Source organism: Molothrus aeneus, chromosome 12 (genome assembly GCF_037042795.1).
Source record: "Molothrus aeneus isolate 106 chromosome 12, BPBGC_Maene_1.0, whole genome shotgun sequence".
NCBI classification, from domain to species: Eukaryota; Metazoa; Chordata; class Aves; order Passeriformes; family Icteridae; genus Molothrus; species Molothrus aeneus.
Window position 1 is genome coordinate 13,089,251 of NC_089657.1, and position 25,963 is coordinate 13,115,213.

General features: G+C 37.3%; 1 protein-coding gene across 4 annotated transcripts in view; it reads left to right on the forward strand.

Moving 5' to 3' along the window:
• ERC2 (ELKS/RAB6-interacting/CAST family member 2) overlaps positions 1-25,963 on the forward strand; it is a 406,794-nt gene that overhangs the window by 347,899 nt on the left and 32,932 nt on the right. For 3 of the 4 annotated variants that reach the window (XR_010784376.1, XR_010784377.1, XR_010784378.1), the window contains one exon: positions 876-1,066. The exons of the other annotated variant lie outside the window; for it this stretch is intronic. The gene's annotated coding sequence lies outside the window, so the exon portion shown is untranslated. The remainder of the gene's footprint in view (positions 1-875; positions 1,067-25,963) is intronic. 4 annotated transcript variants of the gene reach the window in all.

Consider the following 25,963-nt stretch of genomic DNA (forward strand, 5'->3'; position numbering starts at 1 on the left):
TTGCACTGGGATTATATTAGGAGTTCCTCTGTTTCTGAACTTGAAATAATGCCATCAATATCTTGTTTCATTTAAGCAGCTCGTTGCTTATACATCAATTGTGTGACAGCCTAAAGATGTCATGATGCTTGTAATTAATTATCTCTTTTACTGTGTGTAAATACAGGTTGGTTTCACCAAATGTAAACCTAAAGATCCATTATACTAATGGATATTTCTGGGAAGGAGGGCAGTATTTGTTTTTCCATGATGGTAAAAAAAAAAAAAAAAAAAGGCACCATGTAAAAGATAGGTAGATAAAAGATGGTGTTCCTAAATGCTGGAAGAAAAGGTATCATTCAAATTCTCTGAATGGTCCTTTAGAAAATGCTCTTTCATTCTATTGACATAGAAGGGAGTGTTGGGAGATGTCTCTTCATTAACAAAACATTAACTTCTGTGCTTACCTCCTGAAGAGCACTGCAGAGTAGAATCCCAGTTGGCTGATAAATACTGGCTTGCCCCAAAACCTGATTAAGGAATGGGCTGGGCCTGGCCCTGGCACTTTGTAGGGTTGTGTCTAAATCTAGATGCCAAATATATATATATTGACACTTATAAGAGTAACTTTGTATCACACTGGTAACTTTTGGACATATTCTGCCAGTGGAAATGGGATACAATCCTTTCAAGACTGACTTCTAAGGAATTGAAAAGTTTATGAACTAAATGTTAAATAGGAAATAAATGGATTTTTGAAATTAAATATATAATTATGGAAAGATGTTCTGTGATATATTCCATGTTATAAAAATTACATGTTCTCCCTTTTGCTAATTTTTCCCTTATAAGTGCTTTAGAAAATATTACAATTTTGAATTGTTTTTCTAAACCAGATGATCCAGTCACTGTTGGAGGCACATAGCCACGGCACAATCTCATGCTGTACATTGATCACCTGTCCAACCTTTGCCTAGAGTGTGATCCCCAGTTCCTTCAAGAGATCCATCTTTACCTGTCTATAAAGAAGAAGAGGAGGAGGGAGACATCTGGGATATTCAAGTATCAAAGTTTAACACCAGAGCAGGTCGAATCTTGATTTATATTATTCTCTAAATGTGTTGCTGGTTTTGACTTGGGTATTTGGCTGGATATTTTTTCAGTGATTGTATAGTATGGGTGGAAGTTGCTCCAGTGTTCAAGTGTTTTTGTTTGGACTGCTCACTCGCTGAAACTGCACATGCATTTTTCATAGTTCTGTGGTGTGAAATTGAACCCAAAGTCACTCTGCTGTTGAGAAGTTGGCTAATACTGAGCATGCCTGGAGTCTGTACCTCTCCCTTGAACATGTGCTGACCACAGAGACTGAAATGTGGCAGCTTCTTTAAAGCTGTTCAGTGTACTCTAGCTGGACCGTTCTGTGTTTAGCACACAACCAAATCCAGGTCCCCAGCCGGCGCGATCGTGTTCATTCACTTGTTAAACTTTCTTCTTACTCTTCCTCCTCCCTTTGTGGGAGAACTTGGATATCCCCAAAAAGCCAAGGTTTCACTTACTGTCCTAAGGACTGCCCCTTCAGGAGTGTAGCGCAGCCCACACACAAACCTGGAACATGTCCAACTTGTTCTCTGAGCAGAATGTGAACCCCTGACCTCCTGGGCCTCCGGCAAGAGTGCTGCCTACTGAGCCACCAATACCCAGGCCATCAATAAGTTTTAAATGCCAGTTGCAGACTTCACAGAGATAATGACTTCAGTGTGTAAAGGTTTTGTTGTGGAGGCTGCAGTCTCACACATGGCGTGACAGAGTAAATATGCTAAAACCATAGAGAGCCCTTGCATAACTTGCCTTGATATAACAGTTTTTGTAATATGTTTCAAGGCATGGAATATTATTTAAAGGGACCCTGTTATGTAGGCTTAGGCCCAAAATGAAGCTATTATGAAAAGAATGTTTAGCAAAACCAGAAATATGTCCATGAAATTGTTGGAGTGGGAATTTCAGGGTAACCTTGCTTGGATTTAAAGTCGCCTGCATGACATTGCACTGTTGTTCTAGGGAATGAGAACCAGCAAATGAAAATACTGTTAAGTGAGAATCAGAAACTGAGCAGAATAAAGATGTTAGAAGGCTATTACTATTTTTATAACTTCTTAAAAATCTTACCTCATCCTGAGAAAGATGAGATGAAAAAATAACTTCCAATTTAGTGGTTCAAAGCAGCATTATTGACACAGGTAAAACCATGTATTTGCATTTTTAATAGTATTTTTAACCTGATCACAAATAAGTTCTTGTTTGTATTTTAAGTATTATAAAGGAAAGTGAATATGAAATAAGCTTTCAGATTTTGGCACATTTCAGTTTTATTGATGTTTCCTATTTAAAATTTATCATTAAGAGCATACAAGAGATATGTTGATGTTTGCAAACAAAGTGTTATTTATAGACTTGGATCAGGAAGGAAAACATGGCCAGATATGAGCTAAGACTTAGATTGTTGAAAGGCTGTTAGATAAATTGCATGAACCTTCTACAGAGCACAGGCCAGGAGCCCAGGACTCCTTTTCCCAGCTGAGTGCCCAAATCACTAGGCTACAGACTCTTGCTCCCTCTTGTGTTCTTTCTCCAGCCCAATGAATCTTGAATTATTTTCTGTACAATGAGAGAGCTTCAGTGGTAGAACTTTGATATCTCCCTCTCCTTGTCCCAGCATTTTCTGCAGCCTGTAGCCAGCTGATTGATCTGAAATTGAGCAGAATTGTCCATCCTGCTAAAGGACATTGCTGGGTCTTGAGGTGGGGAAGGAATGGGACCAGGGGATTTGGCTTCTGGGATGAGCAGAGCTGCTGCCAGGCTGGGAATGACTGGTGCTCATGTGCTGTTTTGGAAAGAAATAGCACCTGAAGCATTTTGTAGGGAGCCCACCTGGTTGGTGTTTATTAGTCTGGCTTTGAGAGTGCCTGGTAGGTCAAACTCAGATCAGCTGTGCAGCTCCCCACAAGACTGGGCACAAGCTGAGCCATGAGATGATGCACCCTGGCTGAGCAGGTAAACTCTGGCCTGAAACAGAGATGCAGCTTCTGGGTCTGGCCTGTGTTACCAACAAAACCTTTATGGCCATCAGAAACATCTCCAGGATGGGGTAGGAGCATCTCCAGGTAGGAACATCTCCAGGATCATCATTTTGGCTACACATGTCTAAATTCTCCTCATTGAATTCCAACATTTTTGGGCTTTTAATTAGTTTAATTTAACAGCTCTTTTGAATGTAGAACTGAGAGATTTTATGAACCTGTTTTTCAAACAAAAGTTAAGTTTTAAAGAATGTGTTATAATTAGGCAAGATGACAAGAAGAATTTGTGGTTCAGAAGTGCATCAACAGTTGTGAGCCAGAGACAAACAGTGTGTTTGTCTTAAAAAGCTTAAAAAGTGAAATTGCTTTGAAGACATTAATGCTGTTCAGGCAGTGCTGTAGAGCAGTGTGTATTAGATCTGAACTTAGGAATAGCCAACTAAGTTGACTGCATTGCAGTTATGAAACAAAAGTTTGTCAAAATTACTGACTTAATTCCTAGGCTCTTTTTTTGTCCCATATGTATGTTTTTATTAAATCCTGCAGTGCGGGCCCTTATTCATGCAAATGTGTTTATCTGCCTCAGTGGAATTATTCTGGTGAATAAGTCAATGTCTAAGATCAACTAGGATGAGTCTGGTTTTCTTTTTAATAGGAATGCTAATTTTGAAAATTACATCTGTGCGTTATTTTTACTCTGAAGATCTACAGATACTATAAAATTGGAACTGTAGATTTCCTTGGCAGTTTCTCTATGGCTGTTTCTACCTGTTTAAAACTCTGGAGAAATAATGTGATTCATTACACATTACTTTCCTGGTAGTAGATGTATCATGTAGTTTAGGATCCAAACGTGATCTATTTCTGCTTTGTAATATTATTACAAAGAGGGGTGGTGGAGGTGGGAATAGGAACTTATATTCATGACAGGTGGTTGGTTTTAAAGACAAGTCTTTTTCTGCTGTGCTAGTGTCTATTTTCATTGCAAGGGAACTTTTTATGTAGTAGGAGAACACTGAAGTAGGAAGGATGCAGTCTGTACCCAGTTGTTCATGGTTTAGCTGCAGTTCCTTTGGCAGCATTTCTGGTTCCACACACAGGACTTTCACTGTCCCATAATCTGGCTTTAGCAGGGCTACCATTTGCTCAGTGTAACATTAATGTCTCTCCTTTCCCAGTGAACAGAAGTTAATTTGATAAAGACTGTAATCATACTAATGATTCTGTGTGCATTGGTGCAGGGAACTGCTTAGCATGGTGTTGAGTTAATTGCTTTAAAGTGGTGTGAGTTGGTGTGTTAAAGGGGGTCTTTAGGTACTGCTTTATGAATTTGGGATAAATAGCTAAAAAACACACTGCAGTAACCCACATGATGACAGAGAAAGGTAGAGAGGACTGGATGAAAGCCAGAATGGGAGAACTGAGAAGGAGCGGGGAGGAAAAAACATTGCCACAGAATTCATGGAGTGGTAAACTTGGGAGATGAGTAGAGGTCTTCAAAAATGAATAAATTTTTGTATAACTATGGATAAACTATATTACATGACTTTGGTTGATTTCAATCACTGTAATTTGGGAAGCCCTGTATAAGGCAGCTACAATAACTGAAAGTTGTAATCAGTAAGCATCTTGATGGAGGCAATAGTCAAATGCAAGATCAGCTGTAGAAGAACAAGCTAAGAAAAACAGACTTATAGTTCCAATCACATGAAAATTGCTATTTCATTTGGGAACAGCGTCCTTCTAAGATTATAGATTGGAAGGGTAAAAGTAAATCACTGTAAATATGACTCATATGTTAGTGAAAGCCCACATTAAAGACCTTATCCTCCCAGCTATAAAAATAGTCAACTTTGTTCTGAGTTAGGTAAAAAGAAAAGTAGTGTGAATGCTGTTGTGTTTTCCCTTGATCAATTTTACATGAAAACATTTTAAATTTTTGTTACATATTTTGGTTTTGTTTTTTTTTTTTTAATGGGAGAGGTTGATTTGTGTATACTAGTAGCGATGATTCCTCAGCCTTAAATCACTTGATATGTGAGGAAAAGATCTCATGGCATGGTCTTGCTATCCTCTTTTTAGTGTTGCCACAAAGGAAAAAGATTGTGTACAAATGTCTGAAATTTTTTGCATCTGCTCTTGGAAATACTAAAGCTAATAGGGATTTTTCCAAGTTAACAGAGTTTTTGATAGAAATTGCTTCTTTATCAAACCTAAAACCTTTCTCATGTCAAGGGTAGTTTAAAAAAATTCCTTTAGAAAGCTTTAATTTCAAATAGCAAATAAATAATTTATTGGAAATTGAACTGCTCAAAAAGAAACCTTGAGAGAAATCTGCATTACAATGCCCAGAGCCTAATAGTTAGGGCATTATCCTTTAAGACATGCGACTTTGGTTCAATTTCCTTTTCTGAATCCAGCTGAATAGAGACTTAAATCCAGCTGAATATCTAATGCATCCAAGGCAACTGTCTTTACTACTGGACTATTGTCTGTAATAGGTTGGGTATCTCTGCTTTTGTGAAAATTGTGAAAGGATTTGTCCTAATACTAACAAGACCTTTCTGGAATCTTCAGAATTCTTATAGGCTGGTAAAGAACCTTTGTGCTTAGCTTTATTCATAACCCCCAGGCTCTGAAGAAATGCCTGTAATAATCATTATTTTATATGTTCATACCAGGCAACATTTGTTAATCTGGACTCTAAACTAAATCTCAGACTCCATATAGAACTGTCTTTCCATGCCTCTGGTTATTCCTGTCAGCTGTCTTGGGTTTTTCTGGTTTTCCTATATCCATTCTTTTAACAGTTCAACCAAATCTGCCTGAAAGTAGCACTTGGGTTAGAACAATGAATTTAACACCATTTTTCAATATAGCCTTTTGTATTCTTTGCACATTCAACTTTATTATGGTAAGCTAACTCTGTGATCACTGCTGAAGATACTTCTGGTTGAAATATCCACTTAATGAAAGAAAAAAAAAATTCCAAAACATGTTGGAAGTAATTTGATGATGGCTAGGACATTGTTTTGGAGCCTGCAGTGGTGAGGGATTCCATGAAACCAGAGGAATCAGGGCTGTTTGGTGGCCTGTCAGAGTGTAGGTATTCTTCTGAGATTACCAAAAGGGATCAGTTACCTTGGTAATGTGTCCACCAATATTTATTGTGTCTATTTCTTTACACAGGCTAGCAAACATTCATCATGTGGAAGTGTTGGTCATGATCAACTTGAGCTGAATTTAAATTGATGACCTAAAGGTTAAAGTCTCTGTATCCCATTACCTCTGCCTTGGTCTGCCCAGTCTTCCTACAACTGGGTTTAACACCACTTTTAGTCTTTGGAGGAAGAGCACTCTTTAGAAGTGCTGATCTGACAAACACTATGGATGTCCTGTTAGAAAAAACCCAAACCAAAGCAATCTGACTTTTTCAGCTTGTCAATACTTTCTGAAGAAAATTCTGAACAAGTATTCAGATGCTGGACTAATAACTTCTAATAAAGTTAGATAGCTTTAATCTAGTCATATGGGAACATAATGCAGTGTAGCAGCCCAGTGAAACATGAAACTATGAGAACAGCTGAATAAATTTAAACACATTTTTGAACATTCTAACCTTTGTCATAAAAATCTGATAATGTAGAAGGAAAGCTAAAGCTTGCTTTTGGTTTTGTTATTTTGTACAGTAGTTGAGAAGACAACATTTCTTGTGGCTGCTGACTTGAAAGCAGTGACAATTTCTAGCACTACTTTTTGCCCCATATGAAGTTTATTCTTTCTCACTCATTAAGGAATGAATCTGGTTTCTGTTTTATTCAATACTGTATATACATCTCACCCATAAATATTTAAACTGAGTAAATATAGAATCTTAAACATGGAATATGCTTTCATTCTAAACTGGTGGCTGTGGGGGAAGGTAAAAATATTTTATTCAAAGATCAGCGGTTCCTTTGGATGAAGGGGGAAAAAAAAAAGTGTTTTGTGCTTGCTGTAGGGCAGCGAACTTTTTACCAGATTATACCTTTATTGTTATAAAGTTCAGACTATAAAGGATCTGTAGGAAAGGGTTTGCAGATACTTACTTCAAAAACACATGGCTAGTATTCAGCCCCTATATCTGGGGCTAATTTAATTCTTCTTCTCCATTCAAAGCGCCTCTCTCCTGTCTACAAATGCAGAACAGATTCCCGGGTAATTTTCTTTCTTGGAAGTACCGTCATTTTATTCCTAACTGGAAATAGCATGAAATGGAAATACATTTATGACTCTACTTAAAAACAAACACCAAAGAAAATAAAAGCAGGGATAATATGAAAGATAGTTCCATAACAAATTGAGGCAGAAAAATGCAGAAATTTGAAGCATATTGAAAAAAACCCACATTTTCACTGGGAAGATTTCCTTTAGCAAACTGATTTTTGGGAATGGTGTAATGTGGCGTACCTAGAGTAGTTAATAAATTTTGGCCAAACTGGTGATGCCAATTCATGGTTTTAATTTGATCCAGCAAGCAAAGTCCAATACATGTCTAGGTATGCAGCAGGCCTAGATCCTATTCTAAAGATACAATGAAGAGTGTTGCAAAATAAGAGTTTTATTAGACTGAATACAATGAACAGTGAATATTTGTGCTTTGTCTGTTATGACTGTGTCACTCCTACGTGCATTACCCACTCTTCTTTCATGTACATTGTACAGTCAGAAGTGCTGAGCGATATCAAGGTTACATCCTGAGTCCTGCTGAGGTTTTCTTGAAAAAGGTCATGCTCTTTGTTATGTTTTGGAGTCTGAGGTTCAAGCTGTTGCTTGTGTAGATGGCAAAGGGGTTGGACCAGACTCTTCCATAAAGTCTGAATCCTTTTGTAGGTAATATCTTGTTGAAATGTAAAATAAGCTTTGATTATAAAAGGTCACAAAGAAAGTTATGAATGTAGGACTTTGTGTTTACAAAGCAAAATCAGATCAAGCCCCAAAACGAGCCCTGAAATGTAAAGTAGATAATATTTTATTATGCATTATGAATATGTAATAGCTGATCAACATGAATCTCCTTTGGTGATTTTGATGAGGTGAAATAATTGATTTGAAAGGGGAGAAAAAAATCCACTCATTAATTTATTTTTATGTGTGGACCAAGTGCCTCAACTGCACAAGTAGGAAAGATTGTTTTACTAAATTTAATTTTGGTTCTAATTTTTCTTTAGTGTTTTTTTTTTTCATGTGTAACAGAAACAGGAGGTAGACCAGTATTTTCAAGAAGATTCACTGCCTCTGGTTGACCTTTTTATGTTAAACCTATGTTTATAGAGAACAAAGGCAAGAGTTTTTTTGATTTCTAAAAGAAAAATTGGGATATGTTAGTTTTGCCTACTGTAATTAACATAATAAAGACTTTTTTTGATGTAGATTTTTTTTAAAAAGCTTGGTTTGGAGCTGCCCTGTCAAGGTCTGCTGGTTGAAGTGTTACAGTAATGAATCCTCAATTCAAGGATGATTTCTTAGGAGTGTGGCTTTGTTCTCCTGTGCAGACAGACAGATACAGGGAGGACAAAACCTTTTTTTTTTGATCTTAGATCAATACTGTCATGAACATGCAAATCCTTGTGTATGTTACCAGAGCTCCCATAGAAGCGCCATTCACATGTTGGGTTTTTTCTCCCACTTTGATTATCTGTACTGGCCCACAAATTCAGTCTGTGTTGGCACAGAGCCCTGGAAAATCAAGGCAGACAGAAACTGTCCTGTCATGTGTGTCTGTGCTTTTATTTTCCAACTCTTCAAACTGTCCTTCTGCTGAAATTCTCCACTTCAGCTTTGTGGTTACTTTAAGTACTTCATTTTACTAAATTTGTTAAGTGAATCTAGACTTCTAAGCTCCAAGTACCATTTTCACATGAACATAAACTTTTTTTTCCTCTTTGTGGGCATCTTAACTCTGCTGAGCAGAATGAAGTACAGTCCCTTTCTCTGTAGTTGTAATGTACTTCATCAGTTTCCAAAAGACAATAACTTGCTTTATTCCCATTTTATAAGGATTAATTATACTCAGAAAAAGCTCTCAAATAGCAAACAGAAAAGGAAACCAGATGTTGCAGAGTTATTTAACCAGTGTTATTTGCAGACAAATATTTAAGCTATGTGATTTAATTTTTTGTGGGACCTTTAGAAGCTGGCTAGTGAGTGAATAAAACATCCACAGTGTATGTGAAAACAAATTTTACCTGATAGTATCATTTTTTCACCTTACTATTACAGGTAAATACTTTTTCAGTTCTTGGCAAGAAATTTGCAAAAGTATTTGATTAGAACAGGAACAATCCCCAAGGCATATTGTGTATAGAGTCATAATTTATAAATAGGCTTTTGTTGCATAAAGCACAGTTGTGCATTTCCAACAGTTTCAGTTTTCTGCGCACTATTGAAATGGAGTAGTGATAAACCTTTGTGCAAATTTGTTTTTCTTAGAGATGCAGAATCAAATAATGAATCTTTTGAACAAGCAAGTGAATTCATCATCTGAACACAAATATTTATCTGTGTTTCAATGAGACCAAGCTTCACTTCTGGAAATGGTGTTTTGCAAAACAGATGAGGGCAATTCCTCTTATAGCAAGGGTTCCCCTTATAGCAAGGGTTTCTCTAGGCAGTTAAATGCAAATTTAAAAAGTGGCATATGTTCCTAAAATTGATCTGTTTTAGCTAATTTTCATGTTGCTTAGTACCTCTAAGATGTGTAAGACATTGTTCTGAAATATAGAAGCTTCCTGTTCCAGACTTTATAGGAAAGTCTAGAGAACGAGAATATCACTTTCTATTTTCTTTTTCATCATTTCTACACTCTTGAAATCCAAGTAATCATGAGCTGTGCTATCTCTCCCAAATTTGTCTTCTAGTTTTCCTCTTGAGTACCGAGAGCTTTTTGCCTGCCAACCCCTCCCTCCAAGGCAATCAGCCTCATGTCATTAAGAGAAATTTTCTAAATGAAAAGTGTTCCAATATTCCAGTTACTAATATCTCAACACTTGCATGGACATGGCTCATATTCAACTTTGTCTTCCTAATTCAAGGAAGCACCTTATCCTTATTTTCCCAGATTTGCCCTTTTAAAATTTTGTATTCAGGATTTCAGTGTCTCTTTTCTTAGAGCCTCTAGTGACTCTGCATTCTCTTAGCTCCTTTCCCTCTTTTCCAGCTGCAATATTCCTTCCAGGGTTTCAGGCTCATTTGGTTTCTTTTCAATCCAGCCTCTTTTCCCTTCTTTCCTCATTAGTAACTGCAGGCTCTTCAAACCCTCTTTTTCCAAACTTAAAACCTCACTTTCCCAGATTACATCATTTCTCCTGCCTCTTCAGCCTTTTCCTACCGATCTCCAGTGGCCACAACTTCTGCCACAGTTGTGTTACAGAAACTTCCACTGTTCTCTTCTGACCTTACAGTTTCCTGTTATTTGGTCTGTGAAAGCTTGATGGACTTTGCACTGAACATAATCAGAAGAAAAAAAAGTATGCCGTTTCTGTCATCAGAAATGATAATAATCTGTTCCTATTTTTAAAATACCATTTCCTGTTTATGGAAACCCATTATTGCTGACAGGTTATTGCAAAGAGGCATCATTCTTTAATATCCATCAATTTTTAAGGAGTTTCTGCTTTTTTTTTTTACTCTATGCAAGATTGTTTGCTTTATGTAACTCTTTCCCTTGTCTAAATGTAATTTTTAGGATGCGATGATAAATGTTTAATGGTTCTTGTGAAACTCTTACATTGTCAGTCACAAAGTTTAGTGAAACACCAATGTTTTCATTTGATCCCAGCACTGAGGAATGTCCAGCTTTCATCACAACAGAGTTGTTTAGTTCTGTAGAAGTCTAAATACTCTGCCCTTGGGAGATACCTCACTGTCACCTGCTCCTAAATTGAAAATTAATCAGCCAAAGCTTGCGGGGGAGGGTTTTAAGAATCTTTCTTTTTCTTTAACAGACATATTTGGTATGGGAAAAAATCCCTTAAATGTGAAATAAATCAAAGCCTGAGAAGCTATTAAAAACCCTTTAGTTTAAATATATCCAGTTCTAGATAACCAAAAAAGTGTTCCATCCTGCCCTCATTCTTTCTTTCTCTATTCAAGATGGGTAGATTTTTAGACAAACAGTTCTATTGGCTACATCATGAGCTTCTAATCACTAACACTTCTATTGATGAATAAAATGTAGTGCTAGATAAATTTATTTAGAACACATTCTCAGTAAAAATATTTAGAAATGTTTAGCTTGAACAAGAGGTACAACCATCAAAGTCAGTAAGTTAATGTCATTCACCATAAAATATTATCAAAGAGCTGAATATTTCTCATCTTTCCTAAACAATTAACAGTATCAGTTTAACTCATGATGTCAGAAAACCTTTAAAAGTGTATAGTGCAAATACAGCCTTGATTTACTTGTGCATAAATAAGAACTGTTGTCATATTCACCAAGGTGCATTTGGCTTATGCCTAAAGAAGAACTTTTTTTAATAATGCCCTGTTTATCTTTAAGAAACATAAGATGTAGGGCCAAATCAGATTTTGCTTGAAAGGAATGAAGGAATGCATAAATAAATCTATTAGTACCTAGTTGAAAAATATTGTTTTGAATTCTGTAGTATTTTTTTTAATAATGGTCGAGCAGGTAAACTCTTCCAGAAGATATGGCTCCATAGAATGAAAAAGGAGCATGAGGCAAATGTTACAGGATTAGAAAAAAAATTGCAGAGAACAAGAGACAAAGAAGGAAAGAGATGCTGAAGTGTTTTAAATGTATTTTCCTAGTCCTTATAGAACCAAGACACCCCAAAATAAAAACCCTACAGAAAGCTGAAGTATATTGTAACTCTGAAATCTTAATCTATACATCTTAAACCAGAAATTATCTTGGAATATTCTGCCTATGGAATAACAAGTGTTTGTCATCTGGGCTCAGAGTTTTCCCTTGGTACAAAACTCTTATTTTTCTGTCTTCCTAATCTGATATCCATTTGACTGGAGAACATTTATCTTTTTAGAAAATACCTGTAACAATTTTTCTGCTTCTTTTCTTCCCCCAATTTTTTTTCACTTCTGAAACTATAAGTACTTCATTGCTTAGACATTGTTTCTAAAACAAGAGGAAATTCTGTTAATAGATGCTGCCCTGCTGGCACAAGGCTGTGCATTATTGGTGGCCTTTTTATGCAGCATCAGGCATCTAAATCTTGGGTGTCTCTTCCTGATACTAGAAAAATGCCAGTTAGAGAGGTGATGATTGGGGAAGACCTAATTAACAGAGGTCTCATCATGGAACTAAGATAGATATACTATAGATTTATCTTTTTGCCTTCCCTCCCCTTCAGATTGCAGACACAGATATAAAACTTAAATTGTCACAAGGTGCAAAGTGATTTACAGAGGGATTGTGTGTCCAGGCTAAGAATATCCATGGATTTGATAGCCACAGCAGAAGATAATACTCTGTAATTCTGGACAGAACTGAAGGGAATTCTTATGTGCCTAGTTAACAGAGCTGCTAGGAATTCATGTCTTCTCACATGAGGTATAAGTAAAAAATCCTATTTATGGGATTTTTACCTTAGTCTTTATCAAGTATTTGCTACAGGGGCTCAGCAATGAGAAAGTAGCAGAAAAATATGTCTAATTTATCCCATGTTCAAAGTACTGGCCAGATAATGAGAAAAGAAGTGTAATTTGATATTGTCTTTATATATAATGAATTTATAAAATGGAGAAGAGTGAGGAAAATAATTAATGCTAAAATGTATGTGATATCTATTCCTGTGAGTACGGTGGACTTTGCTTACAAAACTAGAAGGTCTCAGATGATTTTGTGCTAGCTTGCTTTTTAAATAAAATAATTGTCTGCTCAGCCCACCTACGGACCAAGAGGTCATTGCATTTTACGGGATACAAAAAAATGTTTTTATCTGTGGTGTTGGTAGTGTAAAGTCACGGGTATGCAAAGAAGGCCTGTGTGTTAGCATGTGCAGGGAGCAGGGCTGCTGTGTTTGTGTGTGTACACAAACATGTTCATTTGTGTACACATGCCAATTCAGCAAGCTTAGACAACACCATGCAAAGAGCTGTCAGAACTCGTTTCCAGGTTCCAATCCTGCTTACAGCCTCTGGGCATTATTTTAATGTAAATAACAAATGGGGGGGAAAGGAGAGGGCCAAGATTTCCACTATGGTTCCTTACTGAGGGAATTTTTCACACTGCTTTATAAAATGGTAAAGTCATTCCCATGATGGACAGCATTGGACAGGACATGGCTGATGTGTCAGCTTCCAGTTTGAGAACTGTTGTTTGATTGAATTGGGCTTTCTAGAAGTCTAATCCAAAGCTTGCCCTCTAGTGATTTTTGTCAGATATTCATATTTCCTAGTGTTTAATATCTTTTTTCCCTCGTTTATTTTTACTGTATTTTTTTAGGGTTTTTTTTTCCCAGTTTTTGCTTTCTGTTATTTATGCCAGTCAGAACTTCTCAATATGAGAACTTATCCTCATATTGAGAGATTTACTGTTCCTGTAGAGAATTTAGAATCATTTTACACATATACACCCATATAGGAATTTCTCTGATCACTGAAGCCTTACATCTTCCCGACAACTCCTCACTACCCAACATACAAAATCAATGTGTAATTTCAGGCAACGTTTTCAGTAATGAGTCTTTATTCAATACAGAATGTACAGAAATGTTTCATCAGTCAGACTTAAGCCTTTTCACTTGCATACCTTAAATAAAATAGTTAATAAAAAGTGAATCTTGCTGATACCTGAAAGAAGGTCCATTTTATATGGCCTTCTTCCCCACTGTTCATGAGATTTGATAAAAGCCTCTTATAAGATTCCAAGTATTTCACATCTTTTAATAAAGAAATATGAATGGAAATTTAAAGGGCTCTCTAGAGTAACTGTTTCATCAATTAATTAGAACTTCTCACCAATGAAAAACTTGATATATAATTGTTACTTAATGTTCATAAATGTATTTGGTACAAAATGCCTATGCATGAAATGCATTTATATTTATTTAGCATTGAGTCTACATTTAGATTACATTAATTTTAAGATTCAGGAGTTATACAGAGTATAGTAATTGTTTTTTCTTTCAACCAGAAAAAAAAAATAAATTGAAGGTGGCTGAAGTTGCTGAATTCCTGTTACACTTAATTATTTATTAAATCCATTCCCAACATGACTTAAGAATATACTAGTTAAAAAATAAAATACAGCATTTGGCAACTTTAAATTTGGATAAGACCAGGAATGATTTATTGTAGCACTGAAACAATGCCAATCACAGAGCCATCTAAATCCTTCCCTGCTTTTGTGTCCTTCACAAGGGAAGCACTTATTATCTGTTTTCAATTTCTAGTCTGCATTCCTGCTCTATACCCTCAGTTTGGATATGGAAGGTCTGGAAATATCCAATGGCAAATCTGAAGTTTCTTGAAGCTTACAGATTGATTTTTTAATTCCTCATAAATCAGTTAGTAATTATTAATATTACAGCATGAAACTGAGCATTAAGAGAATATCTAAATTATAAAATACAGGAAATTAACTGGTACATGAGTTGCATTCTTTCTTTCAGGGTAGAAGGGCATGGCATGACTATCAAAGCTCAGTCATGTATGACCCCATGAGCACTGTGCCAAAGGCATGACCAGCTCTGCTGTGCTGTGGGGATGGAGCTGCTGGACAGGTAGCTGTGAGTAAAGGATGTTCCTTCAAAAGCTTTTAACTCAGCACCACCTCAGGATATGAAGTTAGTAACAAAACAACTGCACAAGCATTCTTGGATGCTAAAATTAAACTGATAAATTTGCAGTGACAGCTATCTGTGATGAAGGGATCTGCCATTAGTGGAGTTTTTCTGTAGTGATCATCTGTATACCTATAGCATCTGACTGGAGAATAAAGCTCCATGCTTAAAATCCACTTGGCATTTTTTATGAAAGTAAAAAAAAAAGCTCTATTTTGGTTTAGGAAATACTGTGAAACAGCAAAATTGTTAGTTTTGCCTAACTTTTTGGTAAACTGAATAGTTTTACAGCAAAAATCTGTGACCAGCGTTAGTTTTGTCATCACCAATCCATGCAGCAAAGATAGAACAATCCCTGTATGAACATAGAGCAAGTTTCTTTTGAAGAAAAATTACTGCTGTGTATATGACATAAGTAATTGCCAGAAAAATTACTGAATTCCTAGTGTTCTAGCTTGGATAGGAGTGTGATTTCTTTTATCTGTATGATTAAGCTTTCATTTTAATGGTTATGAAATTCTCTGAAGCAGGAACCATGTCCATTCTTATAAATTCTTTGTATTATTACCAGGCAATTTTCAGATGTCAGCTCTATTTCCCAGTCCCTGTGTGAAAGTATGGTCACAAACTCTACTGTTTTGGGCAGAATTTTGGGGGCACAGAGGGCTGTGTTCAGTGTAAGTAAGTTTTTGTTTCCACTGAACACTGAAAGTTCTTTCCTTGAGCAGTATTGAACTGCTGAGTGCTGATCAGAGGGTCACGTTCATCTCCTGTGTCCTGGAAGTTGTCCAGCTTCCGAACAGACACTCATAAATTCAGGGAGTCTGTTCTAATTCTGAGAGCAGCTGGAAACTGCAGTAGCAGATGAGAGCTTGGACTGGCTTATGGGGAAATAAGGTATGCAAAGGACAAACACATTAGTTTGAGATTACCTTAGTTAACCAAGTAAGGAAATGTTCCTTGCTCAGTTAGGATTGTCTACAGCGATGAGGGATTTTCCACAGTGTGAAAAGTGTGACTGTTTTGGCTAGTGGGTTCAGCCAGTGTTAATATCTGGATTTGGGTTGCTTGGGTTTTTTTCTTGGTTAGGAGTTTCTTCTGTTGCAAAGGTAATTAGCAATTAATTTAATTGAAATAACAAGTGTAGTAAATGACTACAGAATTGTTAACAAAACTATTTTAGCAGGTGCTTATATCTAGATTATGGACCATACAGATGTATTCTTTTCCTAATTGATGTATAAAGCAGATGGATGGATGAATAGAGATGGGGTTTTATTTTAAAATTTCCCTATTCTTGAATGATAAATCAATGCTGCATTTGGAAAGGGTTATTTGAGCACTTTGAGGGAGAATTACTTTCAACTCTTGTTCCTTATTGTCCTGGATCAATGTGGTCTGTATTTTACAAATCTTTCTTTATTGGTGGTCATTACAAACTATTTTCACTTTCTTCTTGTTATGATATGTAACAAATTAGGAAAGTAAGTGCCTTAGGCTAGATGGAAATCTGTAATAAGTCATCATACATACATCATAAATGCTGTGATCGTGGTTCAGAAACCCTGTGGAAATTCTGGCCTGAAGTATTTTGGGAAATGTTTCCAAAATCTGCTGTGCTCTTTTCTTCTTCCAGATTAGTGGTTTCTCTCAGAATTCAAGTTAACTTTCTGATTCTTTTTCCCAGTTCTTTGCTAAACTACTGATGTACTTCAAAATTCACTGTGCATGAAAGCAAAGCTTTTATAAATTATTTGTGTAAAAACATAACAACTAAGCCATGAGATTACAAATGCCATAGTGCCATTCCTGTTTCCAAAAGCAGTTACCCATAAAAAAGGTGTATGGTACCAGTGTCAGAGACCCTCATGTGAGGTGCAAACTGCAGAGTGCAGGGAAGCAGGGCTGCAGGGCTCCAGCTTTTCTGGGAGCCCAGGAGGTGCCAGCTCTGGGTGATCACTCTTGGTCACTTCTCTGCTGTCCCCTGAGTGCTGGGAGCTGCCACTCCCTGGGCTCTGGCTGTGCAGGTGACAGCCCCTCTCTCCATCTCTGTTTCCCAGCATCATCAGCCCTGCTGAAGTGCAGGGTTCTTTCAGGCTGCTGTGCTCAGGAGTGTTGGGATCTCTAGCTGGTCAGAGTGACCCCAAGAAAAGTTGGAAAGTCCCTTTTCCCAGCCTGGTGCTTGAAGAAGGAGTCAGAGCTCTTTGTTTCTTGATCTCAAGGTTGTTTAGTGTATCTTATCTATAAAATTCTTTCTCCTGTCCTGCCCAGGTCTGCCCAGCAGGACAGACAGAGGCACTCTGCCTGCCCCCGGGGTGGTGTTATGTCTTTATACTAAAAACTACGTGTACAATGGTTACAGTTACTTTCCAATACCTATCACCTATGTTAGACAGTGAGCTTCTACTCTAAACCAATCCAAAGGTGCCAACATCACAGCAGAAGTTGGAGGCCGAGAAGAAGAAGGAGAAAGGCTGGACAGGCCCAGATCCCTCCATCTTGCCTCCTAAACCCCCACACCAGAAACCCTAAAATCTACTTTTCCACCCCGTGATAACTTCACTATTATTCTACCTAAACTGTTGTGGCCTGCTGATCTTCTTCTAAGGTTGGTAACTTGCTCCACGGGTCATAATCAAACCCACGAGCATTTTGGGCTCTGTGCTTGGGGTCTCTGAGACCCCTGGCAGGGGTCTTGGCTGCTCAGGACAGCCAGAGGGATGTCCTGGGTCCTGACACGGGAGGAGCTGCACAGTTGCTGGAGCTGCCTTTTGCCCATGGAGCAGCAGCAGGAAAATGCAGGTTCCCCTTTCCCTGGCAGCTCCCCTGAGTGCAAGGCAGGGCTGTGTCCCACGGGAGTGTCAGAAAAGCAACACCAGTGCAGCCATGGAAAGCTAATCATCAGGTTGGCCTGTGCTTCTGAGAGATTGCTTTGTAAGCTGTGTGACATCTTGCTGTGGGTGTTAGAATACTTGTGACATTCTGTAAGCCAAGAGTTCTGTGTGGGTGACACCATGACTAAAATGTTGTACCTCAGCACTGCCCCTGATTGCCTGCACAAGTGCCTCTGTGTGTGTGTGGCTTTCAGACTCTTGTGGAAAAGTGCCTGGGCACAGAGATAAGAGAGAAATCTGCTTCTTTTTCCTAGGACTCGGTATTTGTTGCTAGTTTGGGCCTCAGTGTCTTCTAGTGTATAAAAATTATCTTTACATGGAGATAATTAGGAACATTTTTGTTGAAAAAATTGAAATTTGTTTCCAAAGAAAAGTTTTGAAGGATGCTATACAGTGTGCAAATTCAGGTCAGACTTGGTGAACAGATGTGCACTTTCTCTGAAAAAGGGAGTTTTTTGAAAAGTTTTAAACATTTGTTTTGTTCTATAGATGAGGCAAGTTAAGATAAATTCATAGACAAGCACAGCAGGTTTTTTTACCAGAGTGTTAAACCTTGTGTGCACAAACCAGCATATACTTTTGCATTTTTTTCTCTTATAATATGTCTAACTTTACTGCATGTTTGTATGAATTTACATACATTTCATATACATATGGTCTGTCATTTAATTCTCCGCTGCGTCATTACACAAGAATGCCAAAGCTGATTCTAATTGTTCAGCAAACTAAAGGAATTTAGGGAGGTTGCCCAGAAATTCAACGTTTCTTAAATAAAATACATATGTATTTTAAACCTTTTAACAGACACGTTCTGTGCCATACCCCCTTTACTAATATTAAAATAAGGCTTATCAGCACAAGCTGCATAAGGTTGTGCTGCTGGAGCCAAATCCTGGGATCAGCATCCAGGCCACGAGCCTGCAATCAGTTACACTTATGTTGAACTTCATGCACATTTGTCATTCTTTTGAAATCATCAGGATTATTCACCTCCATAAGACAAGTATGTGTGGAACCGATTCTGTGAGCAGACCCTCCATTTTTATTGGCTTTGTTATGAATCTCAGAGCAGGAAGGAAAAAAAAAAACAAAACCAACAATCTGCATTAGGAGCAGAGAATTTAGCTCCTAGGGATCAGACTGGAGACAAAACTGTGGCACTCAGGCTGCTGGTGTCAGTGAAGGAGAAAGGGATCACACAGCCGACACGCATGGCCAGTGGTGGGAGGTGTGTTCTGGGGATAAAGGAGATTATGAGAACAGGAGCTGAAAGTTACTCCATTGCTTCTTCCCTGGCTGAGCTGAACCTTTTGAGCTCCTGTGAAAAATCACAAGCACATCACGAAATCGTAGGAATGGCAGGAAAACAGTAGAAGTGTAGAAGGAAGGATTATAAAGGTTTGGGGTTTTTTTAGTTTTTAAGTTCATAACATCTGTATCTAGTAAATATTTTGATCCCTGAGTTTCCCAAGCAGTTTAATTGAACCTGCAGAAGGATGTTTTTTGGCTCATCCTAAATGATAACATTAATACAATGTAGGAAACATTTTATCTTCCCTAGACACTTATTTTTTTACATCACTTCTGGAATTGCTGTATGCATTTTCAGAGTCATGTGCAGTAGTTATAGAATCTTTTGTTATCTGCCAATATTTAGCAATAAAATTTTAAATGCTTGTGCAAGTATGATATTAATGATCTAATTTCCTTTGATCCTTGAGGAATTTTCATTTGCATATTTGGGATTGAGTCTTTTCATAATAACATGCAAGCCCTCCCTTCACTGCCCAAATGAAAGTCCAATAGCAGCTCTGAGGAGGTTGGACAGGCTAAATGAAGTCTTGTAGCATTGGATGAACATAACTGCTGCAGGTAATTAATGCTTTTCATTTTGAAGAATGAGTTCAAGCACTTGAGGGAAGTTGGAACAATATTTTATGTTTTATTCCAACTAGTAATGTAGAAAGGAAATGAAATAAGACTAATTTTATTTTCCATTTTTGCTGTCTCTCCTCTCTCTCTGCTCTTTCTCTTGCTGAAAAACTATTGTCATTTATGTCATTAAAACACAGAATTATTGCCCCCAGACTTTCAGTGAACCACAGCTGTTGACCTTTTTTGTCAAAAGCTTTGAATACAAAGCTACATTGGGAACATTTGTAGCCTGTGGACCATGACAGTACTGTAGACTTCTCTCCTGTCCTAACAGAAGAGAGTGCCAGAGGGTGTGCTCACATAGTGACTACATTATTTTCTGGCAATTGTGGTAAAGATTTCCTTGCTTTGGGTTTTTCTGCCTCCTCTCAAGTGTACAGTCATCCTTCAAACTTATTATACCACCTTCTGAATGCTGTGGCTTTGTCCCTTAGGCTACATAATCCATTGTGTAAAATGTTTACCAGTCCTGTACAGATATTAAATTAAGCATTGCAGCTTAATATGAAGTGTATAGATACTTGAAGCTGGATTTAAAAGACATCTTGATTTCCTTCCTGTGTAACAGTATATTACATTGAATGGGAAAAAGAGTTAAAAATTAACCTTTTATAGTACAAAGAGTGCTAATTTTCGGTGAAGACCTATGAATAGTAAAGTAAAAATAGTGAATACTAAGCATGTGAAAAATTCAAGATGTCTTCACTGAAATATGCCATAAACTATTTTATTTTTCTGGCTGAATAAAATAAGCACTTGTAAGCAGTGCACACCAGCTGCTGCATCTGTAGGGAAACCAAGTACTTTCCCACAGTACATGCTGTATATTTCATTCTTGCAGCATTTTATTTTGACAGGTAATCTTCATTCTTCTGCGTATGGAGACAAAATCTGGAGGATAAGTAAAAAGTAAAGGCAATATTCAGTGTGTTTCACAGTTTCTGTGAATTTAGGTAGAGCCATATTTTTATTGACAAATATGAGTACATGTAAAGCTCATAAATACATAGTCTACAGGTAGCATGAAATGTCAAGTTTGGACTTAATTTCTTCCTTTTCTGTGCAGCTGATATTAGTCTTTCTCTTATGAGTGTATGAGGGAAGCAGAAAGGGTGGTAGTGGAAGGGAATTCTGCTTTTTTTCTTAGGCTAATTTTCTCAGTGAAACTTGATCTGTCTTAGTTACATTTATGAGACTTTGTGAACAGAGAAGGAGCAATGTGATGTGAATGCAAAGATCATGCATTTTCAATGCAATTCATTAGATTTCACTGCAACTTATATACAAAAAAAAAAAACCCAAACCAAATCCTTTCATAACTGAGGTTTCTAAGCATTACCATAATTGTAAGCATACACTTATTCTAAATAGTCTTCCCTTAGAGAATAAACAGGTACATTTTTTTTGAATCCACAGTCAAGTCCACTTAGAGGTGCAAGGAACAGAAATTGTACTTGCAATTCAACTGGTATTTTGAAATTATTCTGGCAGAAAAGAGGCTGCCTTTCAGAAAACTGTTTTCTATACACTTCCCCCTCCCATCCCCCCTTTTCTATAATGGGACAATACACTTCTTTCAGCTGAGCCTCCAAGTTCTTGAATATCCTGAAAATCAAAAATCGGGATTAATGCTGGAAATGTATGCACATATCCCAGAAAGTTTAACCTGTGACCCTCAGGCTTTTGGTCACCCCATATCCCAGGAAACAATGCTGGGCACATCAGGCCACAGTGGTTAAATAGGAATGTAGGCTCCTCTGCCTTAGGTAAAAGCAAAGAACTGCAGCAATGTCCAAAAGACTTTGTAGCAAAAAGGGTGAAGAGCAGCAACAGGCACTGAAGAAATGTTTTAAAGCCATTTCATCCAATAACCTCTTCTAAATTTACAGCAATTTTACTAGAAGACCTGAGTGTTTGAAATGTCTACAGCTATTTATAATTCTGTTCTACTCTTATACAGGAGTATAGTAGTTAAGAAGGTAAATGACATCAAATTCCTCAAGGGTGTGTGATAGGGTGTGGATCTCTGGCTGAGGATGCACTTCAAAGCCCAGGGATGAAGGAGGGCTCCTCAGTGCTGAAGACTGTGATGGGAAAAGGGAGTAGGAGCATCAGGACATTGGCTCCTGACACTAATTCTGAATACAGCACTTATGTAGGAATTAACTGGCAGTTTTTCTCCCCATGTGATATTCTTGGAAAACAAAAAACAATAATGAAAACAAATTATTTATTTGTCATATATAAATTAGATTCATAGGCTGCAACATTTTTAAATTCTTGACAAAATTGAAATCAGTATATACATGTATTACCAAAATAAAATACAAGGATGACAGATTCATAATATGAGCAAAAGAACATTTTTTGAGCATATTAGATGCAAAAACATTGGAAACTATTCATGTGATTTAATTGTAATCTTTTGCCAAAAACATTAACGCATCAGCTTTGAAGAGCAATTGGTATAAAGAATATCCTCAAAGAGGAGCATTTCCACATGCCTAGGCTTTTTTTGCCCTCATTAAACTTTATTCTGAGTTGAATATTTCCTGTCTATAGCATAAGGATTATTCTTGTTCTGCAAACATCTTAACCTATTAGTTTTGTCACATTATGTTCTCTGATGCCTTTTCCAGATGTAAATCAGTTAAGGACAATCAAAGGGAATGTTTAAGCCCTTTAATGTTTTCAGGTTTGCCTTTCTTCTTTGTTTAACCAGACAGGTTGGGAACTCATTCTGGTCAGCCTGTTCATCAGGTGAAACGGGCACATTTTTAAGCATTAATTGCTTTCAGGCTGAATAGGAATATGTACAATATGTACAGGGCAGCTGAAGTTCAACACAACCATGAATTAAGGACTGATGAATGCTAAGAATGGAAGGAACCTTGGGCAGTGCTGTCATCTACATTACCTTTAGTCCCAGCTTTGACTGAAGGACTCACTTAAGGAAATCCTGGTAGTTTAGTATCATCTTTATGCATTTCTGTGTGACCCTGGCTTGCAGTCTTTCTCTGCAACTCTGAATTGATACTTTTTGAGTTAGCATTAGCTGTATGTGCATCACAATGAATCCCTGGTCATTAGATGCTCAAACTGGATAAATCAAGGCTTGATGTTTTTATCAATTTGTATCATAATCAAATGAACTGGTGCCATTGTCTATGAACTGGATTTATTTCCCCATGAACTCAAGATCAACCAGATCCTTAGAAGTCAAGATGATGTCACAAAATGGAAGATATATGAAAAATAAAGTCTAGACTTACTATCTCTCTCTCTTCCCTCTCTCTCCCCTCAACATCCTCTTTTCCCTGCCCACATTATCTCATGAACTTTGCTTCTCACCATAAATTTGTCTGATACTGACATTTCCAAGATAGTAAGTCTAGACTTCTGGAAACTCTGGAGACAAATGAAAAAGTCATTGAGGTGGTTCTTAAGTGTCTTGGGCAGTGTTCCCAAGGCACCTTTGACAATCTGTTACTTTCCCATTTCCACTCTAGAGTTAGAGGTCTTCTCCATTAGCTTCTGCCCGAAGCTGACCCTATGGACCAGCCAAAGCCTATGAAAGGCATTTTTTGGGTGTGTGATCCAGCAGGGCATTCCTTAACTTCTCATGGCCTCTATAGTCACAGCTCTTAAGGATTCCACTGCTGGGGAATAATCCTGGCCACACAAAGGCTGGTAAAGGCCATTGGCTGGTTTTGCCTGCCATTGATCAGTCACTAGCAGCAGGTGTTAGACACTCTCTGCACATGAGGCACAACCTCTGCTGTGCAAGCAACTTTACCTGTTGTTATCTGGGGGACCTGAATTTGATGGGTTTGGACACTCTTGTGCAGCCAGAATAAATGCTTTAGCTGGTACTTAGCAGGATTTTATTTGGGTTTTAGTTTACTTGTTCTATAAAAGCTTGTAAAGTGCTGACAAAAGCCAAAGGAGCAGAATTGCACGAGGGGAAATCTATTTTGGTAAGACAGGAGCCCAAGGGCCGCAAGAAGGAGTCAGGCTGCCTGCAGACACACAATGTGCAAGCTCATTAAAAATATCTCCCTTGTTAATGCCTTGTTAATGTCTTTTATCACTTTCTGCTAATGAGCCTTGGACAGATAGAGCTTTGAGGGATATATTTTTTTAAAAGAAGAGTTTTGTCTGACAGTTAGTGGGTTTGAAAGTTATAGCAGAGGATCTCAAAGCCTTGGCTAGGTTCCCCTTTTTTCATAGATATTATATTGCTTTGTGATTAAATAACGTCTAGAGATGAATATTCCAAGAGGTCAATTCTTCCAGGTATCAGATGTTTTCTGCCAACTAAAGAATTTAATTTTTGGGACATGAAGAAACACTGCACACCACAGGTCTCTAAGTGTGGCAAATATCACATTTCCTTTGCTGAGCTGGAATTGATTATATAAATAAGAGTTAATGTAATAACTCTTTGGATGTATATTTCCATCTATTCTGAAAACTGCTAATTGCCAATGACTATGTATTTAGAAGTATAAAATTAGGTAATATAATGATTTCTTCTTTTCAAAACCTACTAGCTCAAATGATTTAACAAAGTTTTCAAATCTATTGTGCTTTTTTCCCAATATGTGTCCACTATTTGTTGCCTATGTTACACAGAGTAGACATGAGTATATTTGTAGAGATGTTTCAGAGGTGTGTTTGAGTGTCTGTAATGTAGTCTCTGGTGCAGATTTGGTTCAGAAGTGCCTGACTGTGCTCAGCCTGCTGGCAGTAACATCAGTAGCACCAGCAAAGCCCTGCTCACCTACATTTCCCTGATGTTAGATGTGTTTTTCCTTCTAGTCAGCACTGAGGAACCTGTGCAAAAGCTGTGATTCATCTGTCTGTGTGTTGGTTTTCAAGCAGTGTCTTCAGATGCACCAGTTCCTCTTGTATGTGCTCTGCCCATGTGCTCCTTTCACCTTCCTAGGGAGGCTGATGGATGCGGTTTTAAGTATCTGCAAGTGAATTGTAATATATGCTAAAATTACATATTTTTGCAATATTTTGGCCAAAACGAACTACAGTGGATGGCTTGTGTCCACATTAATTTGGAATGTGCATGCTCATAAAATTTTACACCGGACATTTGACATTTTGCCAACATTCATTTGCTATCACATCACCATCACTTCCTACTTTAAACTTGTTAGTACCAAGTGCATGTACAGTGCTTAGGACATGGTGCATTTAGAGGGGAGGGCGAGATGAAGTCACAGAGTCTGTATGGAGGTCTGGATAAGCAGCATAGCAATGTTTGGGTTTTGTTCATCCTGCCTTAGACAACTGCATGAGATGGGTAAAAAAAAAAAAATCCATAAGTAAACCTTCTGGTATTTCTGGTATTTGCATTCTAAGAGCTTATCTCTCATTAAGTTAGGGAAAATTTTTGCCAGTAATAAGTGAGAGCTTCATTAATATGCACATAAGCTGTAGTCCAGGAAATTACAGGTCAGAGGCGTCTCTGTTGTCAGAAGAATACAATGAAAAGACTTGTTTTCATGATTCTTTTATTTAAAACAGTATTTCTTCCTTAAAATAGAACTATAGCTAGAGAATATAAAGGGATGTTGTCAAGGTAAACTGTGTAGCTTCTATTTGTAATATTTTGGAATTCTGCAACAGAAGAGAGTACCAAAATCTGTATTGATTGTAACACTTAGTTCAGTTGCACATTTTCATTTCATTTTGGCAATTACCTAAGCTGTTTTTTTAGTTCATAATTATTTTTTATTCAGATTCATAGCACAGGCTAGGGGCACACAATACAAAATCATTTCAATTAATATTTATGTTGTTTTCAAACTTTGAAGGCATTTTTACTCTATTACTTTACAAAATGTCTTTTAATTTTTTTTCAAAGTCTATAAAGTTATTATTGTTAGACCTGATCTAGATATGCCATATGAGAAATCTGCCATACACCTACACTTTCATACCAGATCTACACATCCACAGGGGCTTTCAGCTGGCAGGAGGATCAGATGGGCTTTTCTGGAAATGTACATCCTTCTTGTCAAGATGACCTTTAAAGGAGATGGACTTATAGGCCCTTAATAGCAAGGTACTCACAGTTGTAGGGGATATTTTGGAAAGAGAAAATTGGATTCTGAGAGGAAAAGCATATGAAGTTAGGAGGAGAGAAAAGAAGTTTCTATTAGTTTGAAATAAAAGGAAAATATAGAGATAGATAAATATAAGAGGAAATATGAGAAATATAAGAGGAAATAAAAAAAGAATGAATGATCCCCAA